This window comes from Cetorhinus maximus, chromosome 2 (genome assembly GCF_964194155.1).
Source record: "Cetorhinus maximus chromosome 2, sCetMax3.hap1.1, whole genome shotgun sequence".
Lineage (NCBI taxonomy): Eukaryota > Metazoa > Chordata > Chondrichthyes > Lamniformes > Cetorhinidae > Cetorhinus > Cetorhinus maximus.
Window position 1 is genome coordinate 173,911,466 of NC_135880.1, and position 20,438 is coordinate 173,931,903.

Consider the following 20,438-nt stretch of genomic DNA (forward strand, 5'->3'; position numbering starts at 1 on the left):
TCAAGCAATAGCACAATCTATTGGAATTTCTGGACAATTTGCAAACCTGGAGTTAATGTAACTATTTAGCCAATACAGACACAACTACCTGCACTCCCGAAACAGAGGCAAGGAGCAAAATCTTGCAGAAGTAATAGGGGCTTCACCTACCGCTGGAAAGTTGGGGATCGAGAGACCCAGGTCGCCTGCTTTGGAGAAGCCCCGATGAATCACAAGTCAATCAGGCAGTTGAGAGGCAGGACTTTCCCCAGGGTCAGGACCCCGGGGGCAGCAGTCCCACCCACTGAGACCTACTGGCCCATCAGAGGCTGGCAGCTGTTTTGCTCAACAGCATCACCAGGGAGGGGGTGGCTGTTGCCGGAATGACAGCTACTGGAGGCCGAGGATCGTGGAGCAACCCAGGCTGTTTGGGTTTTGAAACGCAGCCGTACTACATGTCCCATCTGGCTTGGCATGATAATGTGACTACACCATGAGGCAGTCTCTCAGGAGGCTGCCATCTTGAGATCGGTTCAATAAAGACCTACAATGAGAAAGTACTGAGAAGCACAGCTGTCCTTAAACATGAAACACAGCCAACAGTGATGGCAGAAGGGGTTTCACAGAGTAGGAAGGTGCAGAAGGGTTGGGAGTAAGGGCAGGGGGATAACTCACAGCAGGACCACCTCTCTCGATGTCAGGTCCCTCAATCAGACGCTTTGGAAGGAGGGACCACCCCCCGGGAGACAACAAGCACCTCGCACAGGTTTGATTGTGCTGCTCATGTGGTGACAGGCCTCAGCTAGGTCAATGCCAGTAGCAGCAGGCTGAGGCCCTTAAGTGGTCATTAATTGTCCACTTAAGGGCCTCAATTGGTGATGGGACAGGAAGGCTGACCATATATCTTCCTACCCCATACTTAATCATGGTAGAGGTGGGAAGGCAGCAGGGTGCTCACCTGCTACCCTCCCAGCTCATTAAATGCCCCCCCCCCTCCACTTCCAAACTTGCCACGAGAGAGGGCAGAAAATTATGCCCATGTTAGCTCCTCTTTTATCCATCTTATGTTCTTACTTCCAAGTTTGCGGACAATACAAAGATCGCTGAGACTGTAAGCTGTGAGGAGGACATTAAAAAAAGCTACAAGGGCATACAGACCAGTTAACTGAGTGGGCAAGAAGGTGGCAGATGGAGTGTGATGTGGGAAAATGTGAGGTTATTCACTTTGATGGGAAAAATAGAAAATCAGAACTTTTCTGAAAATGGTGTGCAACTTTTTAAATGTTGATGTTTGAAGAGATTTGTGTGTCCCTGTACAAGAAACACAGAAAGTTCACATGCAAGACGTTATGGCACAGCGGATGGTAAATGTTGAGTTGCTCAAATCCCAGAGAGAAACTTGAAACAGCTGCCACAACTGTTTTTGCAATTTGCATTTTATTTCGAGATGTGTGCCTCGAATTCAGTAGTAATGGGCGGGATGTCCTGCACCCGCCCGCCACCACCATCTTCCAGTCCCACCGCAAGTCAATGGGCTTCTGGCTGAGGCGTCCCTCACCAGCGACGGGGCCAGAAAATCCTGGCCAGGGCAGAATTCTCCGGTCGGCGAACGGGGTGGGGGGGCCGCTCACCAACACGTAAAATGATGCGCAGTGATGTCAGGCGGGCGTCCCGACATCACTGCACGCCATTTAGGTTTTCAGTTCGGTGGGCGTGCAGCCGAGTCGGCTGCGCTGCCGCTGACCTGTAAAAGGCCTATTAAGGCCACTTAAATAGTAATTAATTCAATTAGCTGAGCTGCCTGTCCAACCTTAAGGTTGGCGGGCAGGCAAAGAGACCAGGCAGCCTGCGCATTTTTTAAGGAACCTCATCCACGGACGGGATGAGGTTTCATGAAGTGTTTTAAATGTCAATAAAAAATTTTTAAATAATTCTTTCACATGTCCCAGCTCATGTGACAGTGTCACATGAGGGGACATGTTTTAAAAGTTTTTGTTCCCTTTATTTAAATTTACACATGTCAAACCAAAGTTCCTGAGGCACCTCTGTGCCTCAGCGAGATCTCTGCGCTCTTTCACACGCATGCACAAAAGAGCACAGGGAATGACTCAGGGAATCCCCCCTGCCTGCACAGAGAGTGCTCAGCACTTCCGGGCGAGCATCACGCTGGGCGGGGCCTTAATTGGCCCACCCACGTAAAATGGTGGCGGTGCCAATCGGGTTTGCACCCGTCCCTGCACAACCACCCCGACGGGGGGAAAATTCAGCCCATGGATTTCAACAGACCTAGGCAAAGCACACAATACCCTGGACAGGGAGATTCAAAGTGTGTTTTCTTAACTTTGGTTCCTATTGACAGCAACTTGATGCATATAGGCTGGAGGCTTTTCGCACTTGTTAAATCTTAGAATGCCTTCCTTCTTACACATAACTCATCTCCTTTGTACATGTTTCTCCCTATTTAAGGAAAATTCCATTGTCCCACTGTGTCTTTGCAACTTACTCTTCTCATAATATAAATCTTCCACAGTACTCATATTGTCAGTAACAGTTGGGAAAAATAAACACAGTGTTTGGCTTAACTTCTTATGGCTAGGTATAACATCTTACCATCTCTTTGAAATTCACTACTCTGGTTTATCTAAAAATGCAAATGTTCCTCACACCTCACATTCTAAAACTTCAACCATGTTTACATTTTAGCATTTCAAACCTAGCTTCTTTTTTTGATCACTCAAAAGTTCCAGAGTAGCTGTCTCTTATTCAATTAAATGCAACACACACGCATCCACACAGAGAAACTAATCTAAACCCCACTATTAACCTACCTTCACAATAAATCACAATAACATTGTGAAAATTATTATATTCTAATGACAAAGTGCAGCAAGGAATTAGGAAAGCAAATAACATGTTGGTCCTTATTGTAAGGGGGCTGGAGTACAAGAATAAGGGGATGTAAGTATAGTTACAATTGTATGGGGCTTTGGTGAGCCCTCACCTGGAGTACTGTGTAGTTTTAATCCCCTTATCTATGGAAGGATATATTTGCATTGGAGGCATTGCAAATATTGCTAAATTGATTCCTGGAAAGAGGGGGTTGTCCTATGATGTGTGGCCTATGTTCTCTGGAGTTTAGAAGAATGGGAGGTGACCTCAATGAAACCTATAAACTTCTGCGGGGACGTTTCATGTTAAAATGTTGCTTCTCCTGGCTGGAAAATCTAGAACTAGGGATCATGGTCTCAGGATATGGGATCGATTATTTACGAGTGGAATGAGGAGGAATTTCTCCACCCAGAGGGTTGTGAATCTTTGGAATTCTCTACCCCAAAGGACTGTGGAAGCTCCATCATTGAGTATATTCATGGCTAAGATGGAAAGATTTTTGGACTCCAGGCGAAACGAGGGATATGGCGATTGGGTGGGAAAGTGAAGTTGAGGTAGAAGAGCAGTCATGGCCTTACTGAATAGCAGAATAGGCTCAGGAAGTCATATGGCCTACATCTGCTCCTGTTTCCTATGCTCCTGGGATTTCTGCATTAGTGTGTAACCATATGTGTGCTGAGTTCATTTGTCTTTCAAATGACAGGTTGACATAAAAGATTCCATGGCATCATTTTGAAGAAGAGCAGGGGGTTCTGCCCAATGTTCATCCCTCAACCAACACCTAAGCATGGATTGTCTTGTTACCTATCACATTGATTTTATGGGAGCTCGCCGTGCTCACATCAGCTGCCCCATTCGTTACCTTACAGCCAGGACCACACTTCAAAAGTACATTGTCTGTAAAGTGCTTTGAAATGTCCTGAAATCCTGGCAGGTGCTGCAAAATGCAATTTTTTTCTCTTTCTCCCTGGCCATGAGCAGGTCCAGGCCAGAGGTATAACTGGATACATCTTGGCTGGAAAGCATACTGCAGCTTTTGGTCTCGGACTGGTATTACTGAAACAAGAAGATGTTTAATTGTGATAAATAAATTATGCATTCTTTTTGAACAATTTTCTCATGGTAACACCTCACCAGAATAAAGACGACATGCAGATGAAGTAGAAAATGCTAATATTAAAGTCTGCAGTGACAAGCTTCACAAATTAGAGTCATACGGACTCGGAAGGTCAACTGTTTTTCTCTCCAGAGATGCTGTTAGGCCTGCTGAGTTTTTCCAGCCTTTTGTGTTTTTGTTTCAGATTTCCAGCATCAGCAGTATTTTGCTTTTAAATTAAAGTTATATTGACAACAGCATGTGTTACAATTGAGGCAATCACTTAAAATAAAAATGAAAACTGTCACCAAATCACGGGTTAATAACCTAATCGCATCATACATGTTCATATTCATTAAAATGGAATGTTTTTAAAAATCACAGCATGCATAGTGCCAAAACAAATTATTTTATACTGTCTCCCTTTATCATTTTCATATTTCCCTGCACTTCAGTTCATGTGATAGGATTATCCACTGAATTGCTACCAGGCAGCTGCTATTATTACTCAACTTGAAGACACTTGAGTGTGGCTAATTTGACTTACCCTCCAGTGCTTTCTCTCTTCTTGAGAGGGGTAGCACTAGTACTCTGCTCTTAGCCTCCCACAATGGGAAAACAAAACATTGATGACTCATCCACCACCTTAAAAATTCGATGCGTTCAGTACTGGGATAACATGGCTGCAGTGTGTACCATCTTACAAAATGCGCTGCAGCAACTCACCAAGGTTATTTCAAAAGCACCTTCCAAACTCGTGACCTCTGCCACCTAGAAGGACAGGGGTAACAGTTGCATTGGAACACCACCAGCGCTTGCAAGCTCCTCTCCAAGTCACATACCACCCTGACTTGGAAATATATTGCTGTTCCTTCTACGTGGCTGGGTCAATAACTTGGAACTCCCTCCCGAACAGCGCTGTGGAAATATCTTCACCACAAGGACTGCAGCGGTTCAAAAAGGCAGCTCACCATCACCTTCTCAAGGGCAACTAACGATGGGCAGTGAATGGTTCACTAACGTCCTTTAGGGAAAGAAGTCTGCCATGCTTGCCCAGTCAGGCCTACATGTGACTCCCGATGCACAGTAATGTAGTCGACTCTTAACTGCCCTCTAAAATGGCCTAGCAAGCCATTCAGCTCAAGGGCAGTTAGAGATGAACAACAAATGCTGGCTTTGCCAGCGATGCCTACATCTCATGAAAGAAATGCTGGCCATATAGCAACGTACGCACCTCATGTAGGAATTATTTTTTTTTAAATATACAATCAAGGTTATGTGGCATGAAATTGTAAACTTGTCCTACAAATTCTACTTATGATTTCCATATAAGTTACAAAGCAAAGAAGTTTGGAAAATTACCTCACCACATGAGGAAGTGAGGAACCAGGCCTAACCTATTCACTTTACTGCCATGGAACCTGGAGACAAATTCATTTTCAATAGCTTTAGCTGCATTTTCAAAGATATAATTAAAATGACTAAGAACATTTACTCTAAACTTGAAAGAATTAACCAACAAATTACCAACTACAGAGTCCAGAGCATGAATTTATGATTTAAGAGAAAAGTGTGTTTAGATTTTTAAGTTATATGAATAATGGCCATTAGGTTGATTTAATACTATAGGATTCTTAAAAAGGAACAAATGCAAATTCAGCATTTAAATGTGTGCATTTAGGGTTTTGTAGTAGGGAGAAACTGTTCCCACCAGTGAAAGGATCGGGAATGAAAGGGCACAGGTTTAAAGTAATTTGCAAAAGAAGCAAAAGCGATATGAGAAAACCCTCTTCACGCAGCGAGTGGTTAAGGTCTGGAATGCATTGCCTGAGGGTGTGGTAGAGGCAGGTTCAATCAAGGCTTTCAAAAGGGAATTAGACTGTTAGTTGAAAAGGAACAACGTGCAGGGTTATGGGGAGAAGGCGGGGGAATGACGACAAGTAAATTGCTCATTCAAAGAACCAGTGCAGACACGATGGGCCAACCCTTCTGCACCATAAAAATTCTGTGATTCTGTAAAGTGTGAGAATGGATATTTTTTTTTAAATATTTTGTGGGAATATTGTGTTATTGTGTGAAGAAGGCTGGGTGTCTGTGTGTGTCTGTGATTTAATTAAGTTGGGCAGAGATTTATAGGAGTCAGGTTATCTGGGGTGGGTTTAAAACATGAAAAGGAAAGAAGTGTTAAGTTTGAGGTACAAGTAAATAGGTTATATCTAATATTTGCATTTTTAGATAAGTGGAGATTTTGTTTGAATATCAAAGGGGAGTCAGAGGTAGTGAGAAACATGTTTGCACCTTGCAGGATTTCCATAGGTAAATAGTAAGTGGGGGTATTATAGTTTATTGACCCCGAAAGCAAAGACAAGAAAGAAACATAAAATATTTTGTCTTTGGAAGGGTTTTAGTTTCAAAGAGGTGCAAGAACAATGGAACCAGAGATAAAAGGGGGGAAAAGGTATTTTAGAGTTACTGTGAAGAGCTTAGCTAGAGATAGCTGGAGCTGTTTGAGTTGTTGAGCTATAGCTGGAGCTCTGGGCTGGGAGGGGATAGCATTTGAACCAGCCATCCAGTTGAGCCAGGAAAGTCTTGGGCTGCAACAAGCAGTTTTATTCTGAAATGGATTCCACTGCAGAGTGGAAGAGGGTAGAGGTCATGTGGTATGCCTTTATTAAAACTACAGCAGTTTGCCTTGTGTAATATTACTGGATTTCTCTTATAGTTAACATCTATAAGGGAGTGTTGCCTGGAAGTGTTTACTTGTGGGTCTGACCAAGTAGAGAGTTTTTGGGGGGAATGTTTTGTTAAGACTAACCTTAATTGTGTAACTGTAATCTTGTGTGCTTAAATTTTCTTTTATTCTTGTTATAAAACTTTTACTTTTAATTTTTAAAATCCCAAAAGTGTTACTGGACCTCCTACTGCTGAGATCGGTGCATCTTCTTCTCATTTTCAGAATACAAAAAAAAGGGCATGGCCTGAAAGCCAAGTTTCCCTCTGGGGTTTGGTTTCCGCAGCAATTAACACCGGCTGTGATCATAATAAAAGTATTTGCATGAGAAGGTGGCCCTGACTCACATGGCCAAATTAATGCAATTGGTCACGTCATAAAAGCCGATTTCATTATTTAAATGTTAGCGATGTTCTCAGAATTGTTGGCAATGTGACTGATCTCGAAAGAGCCAGCACAGGTTTGATGGGCCAAATGGCCTCCTTCTGTGCTGTACTTTTTTGTGAACGTTACACGGAAGCATTCAATTCTCAAAGAAACTTTTCAATGTATCGTGCAATGATTAACACTATCAATCTGTAATCATCTTAAGACGTATTTGGAACAATATGCATACCTTTGGACATCCAACTTCAAAAGAGAATTGTTACTAAGGACAGAGAGTTGCAACAACAATGATTCTGTCTGCTGGAGTGTTAATGTTTGAGAAGTGTTATGACACAGTAGATGGTAAATACTGACCTGTTCAAACCCCAGATGGAATCTTGAAACAACTGTCACAACTAACTTTCAATTTGTATGTTTTGAGATGTGGGCTTTGAATTCAGCCTTAAGACCACCGAGCCTTAAGAGGTTTATATAAAACTAAATTAAGCATTTATGAATAAGAGGAAAGATTGTAAGCACATGTGCATGTCTACAAATTACTACTATAATAACTTCTAAATTCCCTAATTAATTTAACTCCCAGTTACACTTTCGTTAAGGCAATAGTAAGGCACATAGGAGAGAGCTTTCTCCCCATCGGGGGGGGGTTATGTAGGGGTGAGTGGGCACGCAGCCGATCAGTGCCCCCCATCGGCTGGACACCGCTATTTTCCCGCATGCATGTGAAAGAATGCAAGATCTCCCTGTGGCATAGAGGTGCCTCGGGGAGATTACTTTCACTTATAAACATTGAATAAAGGTTAAAAAATAGTTTTAAGGACATGTCCCCTCATGTGAAACTGTCACATGTGTTGGGACATGTCCATAACTTTTATTGTAAAACATTCTGCATTTTTTAAATCACTTTATTCCCACCCGTGGATGAGGTTTCATGTTTTTTCACAAGCCCGCCTGGGATCCTGGCCTGCCCGCCAACCTCGCGTCATTCTATGCGTCGGTAAGTGGGTCCCGCCCCTGCTCGCCGACCAGAAGATGCTGGCCTTAATTAACATTTCAAACCTAACTTCTCTTCCTACATCAAAGTACCCAGACTAGCTGCCTCTAATTCAATTAAATCTCTCTCACACACACACATACACACATAGACACATCCAACTATTACTCCATTTTACAATAAATTCCGATAACATTATGGAAATTATTATATATTGCTGACAGAAGTGATAAGTGATACATGGGAATCAACTGGTTTTCATTGTAATCAAGGTTGAACAGGGTATGTAAACGCTGAAAGGTAAGAATAATGTACATGGGGATAGTTCATTTGACTGACAGCACAAGCGTACAGCACAGAATGAATCAGTCTCAAGCAGGTTCATTGGATTCAATAATTGGTTTAAAATCACACCGCCTGATGTTAGCAGGCAAACTCTCACACAACTTGTACAATTTTCTTCTTTGTCAATGATATTAACTACATATTTTGGCCAATTTAAAATTTATGAATCATGTTAAATAGTGGACAATGCAATTTCATATGAATGCGTTTATGATTTGTATGTTAATATTGAAGAGTAGCTGAAGCTCAGGTATTCCCTTTGCTGGCAAAGTAGAGAATGTCTGAAATAAAGTAGTCTATCTCAAGTATCGTGGGTTATCAATCCTGGCATAAGTGCAAAGATTGATTTCCATGCGACTGGAGCTCTGAGTGGGATCAGGAAGGCCCTGTGGCTTTTATCCATTATGGCACAAATAACATGTAATGTGACTGTGACAAAGGTGAACTATCCCTTCTCAACCTGCCTTCAGCCTTTAACGTGGGTGACCACACTATCTCCCTCCAATATGCCTCCTCTGTCGTCCAACTGGGTAGGAGTGCTTTCATCTGGTTCCAATCTTATCTATCTAATCGTAGCCAGATTATCACTTGCAATGGCTTCTGTTCCTATTCCTGCACCGTTACCTTTGGTATCCACCAAGGATCTATCTCTTGTCCGCTCCTATATCAAATCTACATGTTGCTTCTTGGTGACACTGTCCAAAAGCAAGGCATTAGTTTTCACAAGTTCAATGGCGATACCCCGCTGCACCTCACCACAATCTCTCTCGGTTCTTCCACTGTTGTTAAATTATCAGTCTGCTAATCTGACATCTAGTACTGAATGAGCAGAAATTTCTTCCAGTTAAATATTGGATAAACTGAATTAGCCATTAACCCCAGTCCCCACTCCAAACTTCATTCCCTAGTTACCATCTCCAGCCCTCTCCCTGGCAACAGTCTGAGCCTAAACCAGACTGTTTGCAACCTTGGTGTCATTTTTGATCCTGAGATGAACTCCTCACCAGATATCCACACGATTACTGAGCCTATTTCCACCTCTGTGACATCATCTAACATTGTCCCTTCTTCAGCTCATCTATGTCTGTGTCACCTCTACACTTGACTATTCTAACACACCCCTGGCTGGCCTCCAACATTATACCATCCCTCAGCTTCAGCTCATCCAAAACTCTGCTGCCCAGGTTCTTAATTGCACCAAGTCCCATTTACTTATCATCCTACATTGGTTCCAGGTTAAGCAATGCATCAATTTTAAAATTCTCATTCTTGTTTTCTAATCTCACTATAGCCTCACCCCTTCCCTATCTCTGTAATCCCCTCCAACCCCATAACCCCTATCTAATTATATTCTCTTGAGCATCCCTGATGTTAATTGTCTTCAGCTGACTAGGCCATAAGCTCTGGAATTCCACCCATAAACCCCTCCACCTCTCTAACTTCTCTTTCTTCCTTGAAAAAGCTCCTTAAAACCTATTTCTTTGACCAAGCCTTCAGTCACCTGTCTCAATATCATCTAATGCAGCTCAGTGTCTATTTTTTTTCTTAATGACCCTCCTGTAAAGGACCTTGGGATGTTTTATTATGTTAAAGGTGCTATAGTAATACAAGTTATTGTTGTATCTGTTTCTTAGCACCAACATTCCTCCTACCTTTGAAATTATAATTCATACTGTCAATAGTTAGAAGCACTTTGACATTTATGAACAAATTCTGAACCATCTCTAACACAACACTGTGAGACCTGTGATGGCAGTTGTACAATCTTTTTTGATTGTTAAGTGGAATGTTTTGTGACTACTATTAGCTATGGCTTTCTCCAGGGCATGTGACTGGTTAGGTTCTCCCATGATTTGAAAAAGGAGAGAAGGGAAACTTTCATCAATTTATCGCCTCAACACATTGTTGAATTGTCTCAAAGCAATTCAACAACCTGCATTTATTTTGTGCCTTTCACATAGAAAAAGGCTTGACACAGAAGCATTATTAGCAACTCGATCAAAAATTTACTGTGTAGCACTCAAGGAAGTCTCTCACTCATGGAAGAAAATGCAATTGACATTTTTACACTCACCTGGTGGTCTTCATGCTTGGTCTCTATCCCTTCTAGGCTTCTCCAGTAAAGCAACCAACGGGAAACATCCACATTCATCCTTAACAAAATGGTAAACAAAATGGCCTCTGAGAACCATTCAAGATGTACTTGACCTTGGAAAAATAGCTGATCAGAAGGGAATTCAGGATGTGCAGCTCCAGAGGAGGTTTCTAGCTCAGGTTTAATCCTGGTGCAGATCCCAATTTTACCAATGGACCTGCTTCAGAATAGTCCCTTTCTAGAAAAAAAAATATAAATGTTCTTGATGTCATGAAGCAGGAATGGTCCTTCTGACCCCACAAGGAAAACTTGGGCCTCCCGGCTCAGGGCCTCTCTGCACCAACAACACTCCCTTCCCCACTCCAACCCCACCCAACATCCCCACCAGTTATGGCTATGCTGACCAAATCCCCCAGTCGGTACTTACTTTGCCTGGGACTTTTTCTATGGGTCCTGGTTAGCAACCTGAACAACACCGCCCAACCGCGCACACCCCCTCCCACCCCGCCCACTTGCCCTCTCACCAATATTGACTTCTACCCAGCAATGGTGACATTATTCCCATCGGTTTTCTGTCAAAGTCAGGGAAAACTCCTTTTCCACAACCTCAGGACATTCCAAGTTGCTTTGCAACCAGTGAAGTCCTTTTGTAGCAGCTGTTATAAAGTAGGAAACTCAATTATGCCCAAAATGCTATGAGGGGCATAACAAGTATGGTGGTGATGTGCTACAGTTCACTCTGAGCAGATTTGGTAACATGCATGTTGCGGTCTGGAGCCATGGAATGCGATGGTAGAGGTCCCAATATTTTTTTTTCCATCACATGGCTGACCAGGAATTTCTCCTGCTCTTACCACCTGCCATTGGCATGTATTGGAAGGATTTGCAGGCTGGTAATCAACCTATTTGGCTGCGTTATGAATGTAACTTCCTTAGCCATCAAGTCCTGGGGTGGAACTCAAGCCTGGAGCTTCTGGGTAAGAGGCAAGGTTCCACTGCACCACGTGACATTTGCATCATTGGACACAAATGCAGAGGAAACTTCAGGTCATATTCCCTGTACTTTCATTTCTTTGGCACTTTATATGTACATAGTCCTCTATGTAAAAATACTTAGTCACCATAGAGTGTGATTACAATTCAGGAATCTTTAAAAATGCACGAGAGCTATAACTCACAAACAAGAGAAAATAAAGGTCTATGCACAGATTCAGCCAGGTTGCATTTGAGCAGACCATATGAAGCACATTACAGGCTAAATGATAAGAAGTAATGCAATTAAATTAACAGGCTAACTACTGAGAACAACAATTTGATATTCTTCAAATCAGATGAGAAATCTGGCGTTGCTGAAGTTAAATCATAGCCTGATATTTTACATGATTCTTAGTTGTGCTATCACAACTGCAATGTCACCCATCTAGTTTGAATCACCAGGAATCTGACAGAGCAATGAACATCACCAAGTCACATCTCCAAATTAGTCGATTGACAATTAGGTATACTTTTCAAGGAATCCAATCAAAATAGGCTCCTTTCTAACCTGTGGTCAAACATTCATGAAGACTGGAAACTGGATATTGTGACAAGTAACTTTCATTTATACAATGAAAATTCCTTTGTGGCTGGTGCAGTATGACAAGACATAATCACAATGGGCCACAAGGAACTTCAGGAATTCTCCATGGCAACAGTGAATATTGTATTTCATGACAAGACTATGTTGGGAATTTATCCAAAAATGTGAGTACACAATGGTATACACTTATATAACATTATACTTCATAACATTTCTTTTCATGTTGATGTGCTACATCAGAAAATACAATCCATGTATCATCATTGCTATGAAGCTATTAATGTATGTAATATTTTGGAAAATACTTTTCTATCAAAATAGAGGTTTAGTCTGCGGTTGTGTCTTAACTGGATTAAAGCCAGCTAGTCTGAGTGCTTTGGTGGGTACTAGAATTGATATGTAAGAGAGATAGCGTATATTTGCATTTTTTGAATAGAGCATTCAAGAAGTGGGGTGAAAACTGATGCCTTCCTAGCAGCTACCAAGCAACATGTTTATATGACTAATAAAATTGGTACTATGAAAGGGCTTTTATTGTTAGAGATGTTTAGTTCAGAGGTTGTTGATACAATGAGAATTAACATTCAATGGGGCCGGTAGGTATAACTTCAGCAGTTTTCGGGTGTGCAGAGCAGAGGCAATGTGAGATCAAAAGGCAGCTGTAAGCCTCCAACTGGCACTCCAGGAACCAAGTGAAAGAACCCATTTTGAATTTGAAAAGTGAAAATGCTTTGCCTGGTGTTTGGTTAAGTCTATGGGCAGAATTTTAGGTATGACGTGTGGGTGGTGGACCCCACACTGAGCGCTTAAAATGTCGCGCGCTGACGTCGGGCGAGCGTGCCGATGTCAGCGTACTCCATCGCGAGATTTAGCTGGGCGGGCCCGCAATGAAGCGCGACGCGCACCCGCCATTAATTAAAGGCCTTATTAGAGCCCTTAACTCAGCAATCGACGCCGATTTTGAGGCGTCCGTGCAATCTTCGCCTCGGCACACGGGCCCAACGGGCAGGTGGGTAACTCATTTTTTAACAAACCTCACCCACGGGCGGGATATGTGGCCTCAGAGGAGTTGTTAATGTTTTATCTGAAGTATTTATTGCAGAAAGTGTTTTAAACTTGCCTGTTTGATTGTTGGCAGTTCAGATCGATTTCCAATAGCTTTCTCGGTACTTTGAAGCTTCAGCTCACCAGTCTGCAGACAGTAATCTTTATCGGGCCTGCAGCTTTCTGGAGGCCTCCATTTAGCCTGGGGGTATGGGTTCTGACATCTCCACTGGAGGCAGCTCCTTTGAGGAGGAAGGGAGGGATAGAATAAGGATAAGGCCAGGAGTAGACAATCAGCCTCCAGGGGAGCCACCTTTGGGAGGTCAGGCACAGGCACAAGGGACGCAGAGCCAAGAGGTTGTCCAAGGTGGAAGGGGCCGCAGAAGATGCCTCTATCCTGCTGCCAGGGTATACAGGCGGCGAAGCAGCTACCTCAATATGACTGAGGTGCAATCCCGAAGGAGGCTCCGACTGTCAAGGGGGACAGTGAACTATATCTGTCAGATTGGCCCTGAGATCTCCACTAACTCTGTGGGTGGACACCCCATGCCAGCGACTCTGAAGCTCACAGTTGCCCTCCACATCTATGCCTCTGGCTCCTTCCAGGGCTCAGTGGGTGATCTTTGTGGTGTTTCCCAATCAGCTGTCAATACTTGTGTCAAGCAGGTTACAGACGCTCTGTTCAGACAGGCATTGACCTTCATCCACTTCCGCTGTGACGAGTCAAGTCAGGCACAGCGAGCCAGAGGCTTCACAGCCATTGCTGGCTTCCCCCGCGTCCAGGGTGCAATAGACTGTACATGTGTGGCCATCAAGGCGCCAGCAGGTGAGCCCGGTGCCTTCGTCAACAGGAAAGGCTTCCACTCCATGAACGTGCAGATAGTGTGTGATCACAGGATGCTGATTCTACAAGTCTGTGCAAGGCACCCAGGCAGCTCCCATGACACCTACATCCTCAGACACTCGCAGGTACCGGGGCTCTTCAGTGCTCCGGCTCGGCTGGATGGTTGGCTGGTGGGTGACAAGGGCTATCCCCTCAGAAGGTGGCTCATGACGCCTCTCTGCCATCCAAGAACAGAAGCTGAGGAGCGCTACAATAGGAGCCACGGCAACACAAAGGCTGTGGTGGAGAGAGCCATTGGTCTTCTCAAGATGCGCTTCCGTTGTCTGGACCGCTCAGGGGGCGTACTCCAGTACCCCACAGATCGCGTCTCTGTGATAGTGGTAGCATGCTGCATTCTGCACAACCTTATGCTGGAAAGGGGGGATGCAGTTGACGATGAAGCTGCACATGATGAATCCAGCAGTGGCTCAGAGGATGAGGAAGCACAGGGCAATGATGAGGGGCAGCACGCCAACCCGCTACTACACCAAGGAGGCAGGGACACCTGGGCCAATTTAATCCAACAAACCTTCAGCTAGCTCCACACACATGGATCTGCAGGACCAGCATTGCCTGGCGCTTCCACATGTGGCACTTAGGTGCTACATATTCCACCTTATCAGCTGCAACTAAGGGCTTAGTAGAGAAACATCAATGTCCACTCAAACACTCATGAGATGTCTGTGCAACATACAAATGCAGCACAAAGGAAACCCCCTCAGCCACTGTTAGAAATGTGGACTTTATTGCCACCAAAATAAACAACACACGTCGCTCTGACGCAGATAATGAAACATCCCCTAATCTAGGGTCAACACAAAATCACCAGTGACATACCCGTGAAGTGCCTAAGATGCCTTATGCTTACGTTTGCGGGTGCTTCGTCTAGGTGCCGCCCCATCGCTCGGAGTGGCTTGTGAGACAGCCTGCTGACTCCGCTGTCCTGATGGCCTCGATGACCTTGGCGGGCATCCTCTGGCCTGTGGAGCCTGTGCTGGCTCCACCTGGGAGGGAGTGGCCAGTTGTCGCAGCCTCAATGGATGCAACGGTCACTAGCAGAGGGGCGGAGGAGCTGCTGCCCTCATCCAGAGTGCCCTGAGAGGAGCTCGCAGAGACGACAGGCAGCTGCTGCGCCGACGTGAGGTCACATTGGACCTCCCTGCTCACCGCAGATGGATGGGCACCGAGCTGGGACACTTGGTGCCCAGAACATCTCCCACATTGCCAATGACCACCTGTGGCCATTAGCGCTGTGAGGGCTTGCAGGTCATAGTGTAACCCAATCAGATCATTCTCAATCTGCTGGAAGACCCTCTCCATGAGAGTCGCCAATCTCTCAATGGAGGAAGCCTGAAGCTCTGAGGTTCATGCCATCACTGACACTTTGCCTGGATTCCTCCACTACATAGACCAAGTGAAGCACACCCTCATGCAACCCTGCCAGATGCTCCCGCGCATCCTGCCGCTTGTCCTGCAGCTGCTGCATTGGTGACATCTCCAGAGGCACATCATCACTGCCTGACTCAGCATGTGCCTGGTCCCCTGCAGTCCTCCGGCTGCTGGCGCCATCAGCACTCTCTGTTCGTGCCATCTCCTCCAGCGATTGTGAAGTGCCCTCTCCACTGTGCCCCGGGACACTAGCCGACGTTATAATCCCCACCGATGTGGTTGTCACTGCGCTGGTGCCTGGCTGGCTGAAATGATGTGACGCAAGTTGCAAGTATTGGCCCTCAGGTGTGGAGGGGGGGGCTCTGGACTTGTTTCTGGCGGCCATGCGGTGGTGATGCTGAAATTAACAACAAGGACAGTGCATCAGTTAGCGTTCAGTCAGTAACACCATTCATCCCTTTACCCCCCCAGCCTCATAATGCGCTCAACCTTCAAGAACCTAAGGAGATGAACGTTGGTGGGGTGGTAAATAGTCAAGAGGAGGCCCAAACATTACACGCGCATACAGACAGGCTGGGCAGATGGCCTAAGGAATGCCACATGGAATGTTATGTGGATAAGTGTGTGGTTAAGCACTTGGGCAAGACAAACAAGGTACGGGAATACATGAGTAATGGTACGACCATGGAAAGATTACAGGGACCTTGCTGGGCAGACCCGTTAAGGTAGCAGAACAGGAACATAAGGCGTTTAACAAGGTCAAAGTCAAACTTGCCTTTATAGCCAAGGAATAGAATGTAGGAAATCATGTTGCAAGTGCAGAAAACGCTGTCGAGGCCACATCTACACTTCTGCGTTCACTTGTGACCTGCGCTTCATGGGAGGGATGGCATTGGAGTGGAGAGAGTGCAGAGGTTCCTGACCAGGATGTATGTTGGCCTGGAGAGTTGGAGTTATGAGGAAACATTGCAAACACTTGCGACATTTGCCGTGGAGCACAGGAGATTGACAGGTCACATTGTTGACCTTCATACCGTTATGAGGGGTATAGAACGGGTGGACACAGGGCAACATTTCCCCTTGGTGCAGGGATCACTAATGTGGTGGCATTTAATTAAGTTGAGTGCCATGAGGTTGACGGGTGAGAAGCTGAGGACATTTTGGACAGAGTAATGTGGGATGCACTGGCTGAAAGGGTGGTGGAGGTACAAACGCTCCTAAGATACAATAAGTCTTTGGATGTGCAGCAGCGATGACATGGCATGTTAGGCCATGAGGATAGTGGTCACAAATGGGATAAGACGACTTTGGAAGGGGCTAGAGACGCGCATCCTCAAGGGGCCGAGGGACCTTTGCATGACCCACACGTCAGAGTGTCTCAGTATGTGAATGAGCAGTTTTGCTGCATTAACGATTGCAAAATCATCAGTGCTTTGGATGGTAGGGAGACAGAGTGGATGGGACTGTGGGCCTCAAATATCTGGCCGCTACGCCCCAGGCCTCACCGACACCTGCCAACCTGGCCGCCTGCCTCCTCCCCAGCTCCATGGCCTGCTCCTCATGAGTGGTGAGGTGCTACAGCACAGCGTGCCCACCACCAGTCCGCAGATACTCCCGGCTATTGTGCTCTGTTTTTGCCTGCAGAACAGAGAAGAGCATTTATTGGGGCTGATCGCTCATATACTCTGCACGCGCACACCGCACCCCAACCACAGTGGCCCATCTGAGGCCTCCAGCAGCTCCTGTCCACACTACTGGTGATTAGTCCCCAGAAGATAGTACTGCTGCTCCCAACCCCCTCTCCCAACGGCTACCTTGGACACATTCGGCGTCCATCACTTTGAATAACACACGGGTCTTAGCGCCCATGGCAAGGAGGCGCAACTAGGTGTGACGTCGAGGCCAGCAGATGGCTCTTGGCCACGACACCTTGAGGCTCCCCTTCCACCATCTCATCACTATCAATACGACATGTGTTAGAGTTCTGAGTATGTGTCTAGCTGCCTCCCCTGCAGGTTGCACCCAGACTACTCAAATGCGACAAACACCAACGGCGGAGAAGAAAAGAGTTGACGTTTCAAGTCCTCACGACCCTTCAACAGAACTGAGTATAGTTAGGAGATGGGTGAAATATAAGCTGGTTTAAGGTGGGGGGGGGGTGGGGGGCGAGAGAGAAGTTGAGGAGGGGGGAGGTGGTTGTAGGGACAAGCAAGCAGTGATAGGAACAGATAATCAAAAAATGTCACAAAGGAACAGAGAGGTGTTAAAGGTGGTGATATTATCTAAGAGAATGTGCTAATTAAGAATGGATGGCAGAACACTCAAGATACAGCTCTAGTAGAGGTGGGGTGGGAAGACTGACAGGGCAATACAGGTATAGATTTAAAAATAATGGAAATAGGTGGGAAAAGAAAAATCTATATAAATTATTGGAAAAAACAAAAGAGAGGGGGAAGAAACGGAAAGGGGGTGGGGATGGGGGAGGGAGTTCAAGATTGAAAGTTGTTGAATTCAATATTCAGTCCGGAAGGCTGTAAAGTGCCTAGTCGGAAGATGAGGTGCTGTTCTTCCAGTTTGCGTTGAGCTTCACTGGAACAATGCAGCAGGCCAAGGACGGATATGTGGGCAAGAGAGCAGGGTGGAGTGTTAAAATGGCAAGCGACAGGGAGGTTTGAATCTTTCTTGCGGACAGACCGCAGGTGTTCTGCAAAGCGGTCGCCCAGTTTACGTTTGGAGACATGTTTAATTTAGTTTGATGTAAAGTCTCTCGAGCTGGTGGTCTGATTCCTGAATTTAGGGTCTCATCTCAAACATAACACTTTAAATTATTGGTTATGACAGTTATTTAAAGTTCCTCTCTGGGATTTTTAAATAACTCAGCTTTACCAACTGCATTGGTCATAACATCATACTTATATTGATATGTAGGAAAACTAGAAACAAATCTAACAAAATAAGAAGTAAAATTCAATTATTTTGGAAATTTGAGTTTTGTTAAATAGACAAATGAAAATACTTGGGGGAAAAGAAAACAGGCGGCTGAAAGTTGAGTGATCAGGATCAGAAAAGGAAGCAATATGTCTTTGTCATTCTGTGCTTTTCATTAGTTATCCAAAACAGATCCCAAGGAAGCTCTTTACTGAACAAAGCATCTTAACAATGGCCTCAGAGGTCAATAGAGATTTTTGTTAGACTTTTTTAAATCATTCCTGGGATGTGAGCATTGCTGGTAAGGCCAGCATTTGTTGCCTATCCCTAATTACTCTTGAGAAGGTGGTGGTGAGCTGCCTTCTTGAACCGCCGCAGTCCATGTGGTGTAGGTACATCCACAGTGCTGTTAGGAAGGGAGTTCCAGAATCTTGACAGAGTGACAGTGAAGGAACGGCGATATATTTCCAAGTAAGGATGGTGCATGGCTTGGTGGTGTTCCCATGCATTCATTCCCCTTGTTCTTCCAGCTACTAGAGGTTACAAGTTTGGAAGCTGTTGTTGAAGCAATCTTTGTGAGTTTCTGCAATGCATCTTGTATATGGCACACACTACAACCACCATGAGTCGGTCATGGGGGAAATGAATGCTAAGGTGATGGATAAGGTGCTGGTCAAACAGGCTGCTTTGTCCTGGATGGTGTTGAGCTTCTTGAGTGTTGTGGGAGCTGCACTCATCCAGGCAAGTGGAGAGTATTCCATCTCACCCCTGACTTGGGTCTTTTAGAAGGTGGACAGGCTTTGGGGAGTCAGGAGGTGAGTTACTCGCCACAGAACGTCCAGCCTCTGACCTGGTCTTGTAACCATAGCATTTTCATGGCTAGTCCAGTTCAGTTTCTGGACAATGGTAACGCCCCTAGGATGCTAATGGTGAGGGATTCAGCAATAGTAATGACATTGAATGTCAAGAGATGGTGGTCAGATTCTCTCTTGTTGGAGGTCGTCATTGACTGGAACTTGCGTGGTGAAATTGTTACTTGCCAATATCAGCCCAAGCCTGAATGTTGTCCAGGTTCCTTCTGCATGTGGGTACAGACTGCTTCAGTATCTGAGGAGCTGTAAGTGTTACTGAACACTATGTAATCATTGGCAATTGTCCTCACTTCAGGCCTTGTGCTGAAGGGAGGGTCACTGATGAAGCAGTTGATGATGGTTGGGCCTAGGACACTATCCTGAAGGACTCTTGCAGCGATGTCCTGGGACTGAGATGATTGACCTCCAACAACCACAACCATCTTCCTTTGTGCTAGGTATGACTCCAACCAATGGAGAGTTCTCCTGATTCTCACTGACCCCAGTCTTGCAAGGGCTCGCTGATGCCACACTCAGTCAAATGCTGCTTTGGTGTCTCACCTCACTTCTGGAATTCAGTTCTTCTGTCCTTGTTTGGCCCAAGGCTGTAATGAGTTGAGTGGCCCTGGTGGTAACCAAATTGAGGGTTCATGGGTAGTTTATTGCTGAGTAAGTGCCATTTAATAACAATGACCCCTTTCATCAATTTGCTGATGATTGAGATTAGACAGATGGGGCAATAATTTGGCCAGGTTGGATTTGCCCTGCTTTTTGTGGATTGGACATACCTGGGCAATTTTCCATTTTGTCAGGTAGATGCCAGTGTTGTAGTTGTACTGGAACAGTTTGGCTAAGCTTCAATATTACAGCCGGGATGTTGTCAGGGTCCATAGCCTTTGCAGTATCCAGGACCTTTAGCCCTTTCTTTATATCAGGCAGGGTAAATCAAATTGGCTGAAGACTGGCATCTGTGATGCTGGGGGTGACAAGAGAAGGCCAAGATGGATCAGCCACTCAGCACTTCTGGCTGAAGGTAGTGGCAAATGCTTCAGTCTCGTCGTTTGCATTGATGTGCGATCTCCCCCGTCATTGAGGATGGGGATATTTGTGGAGCTTCCTCCTTCAGTCAGTTGTTTCATTGTTAACCACCATTCACAACTGGTTGTGGGATCACTTAGCTCTGTTTATATCATGCTGCTTATGCTGTTTAGCATGTATATAGTCCTGTGTTCACCATGTTGGCACCTT

General features: G+C 45.1%; 1 long non-coding RNA gene across 1 annotated transcript in view; it reads right to left on the reverse strand.

The window, feature by feature from the left end:
- LOC144690787 (uncharacterized) overlaps positions 1–20,438 on the reverse strand; it is a 169,228-nt gene that overhangs the window by 39,028 nt on the left and 109,762 nt on the right. Inside the window, exon 4 of the long non-coding RNA XR_013578963.1 lies at positions 10,496–10,574. This is a non-coding gene — a long non-coding RNA (uncharacterized LOC144690787). The remainder of the gene's footprint in view (positions 1–10,495; positions 10,575–20,438) is intronic.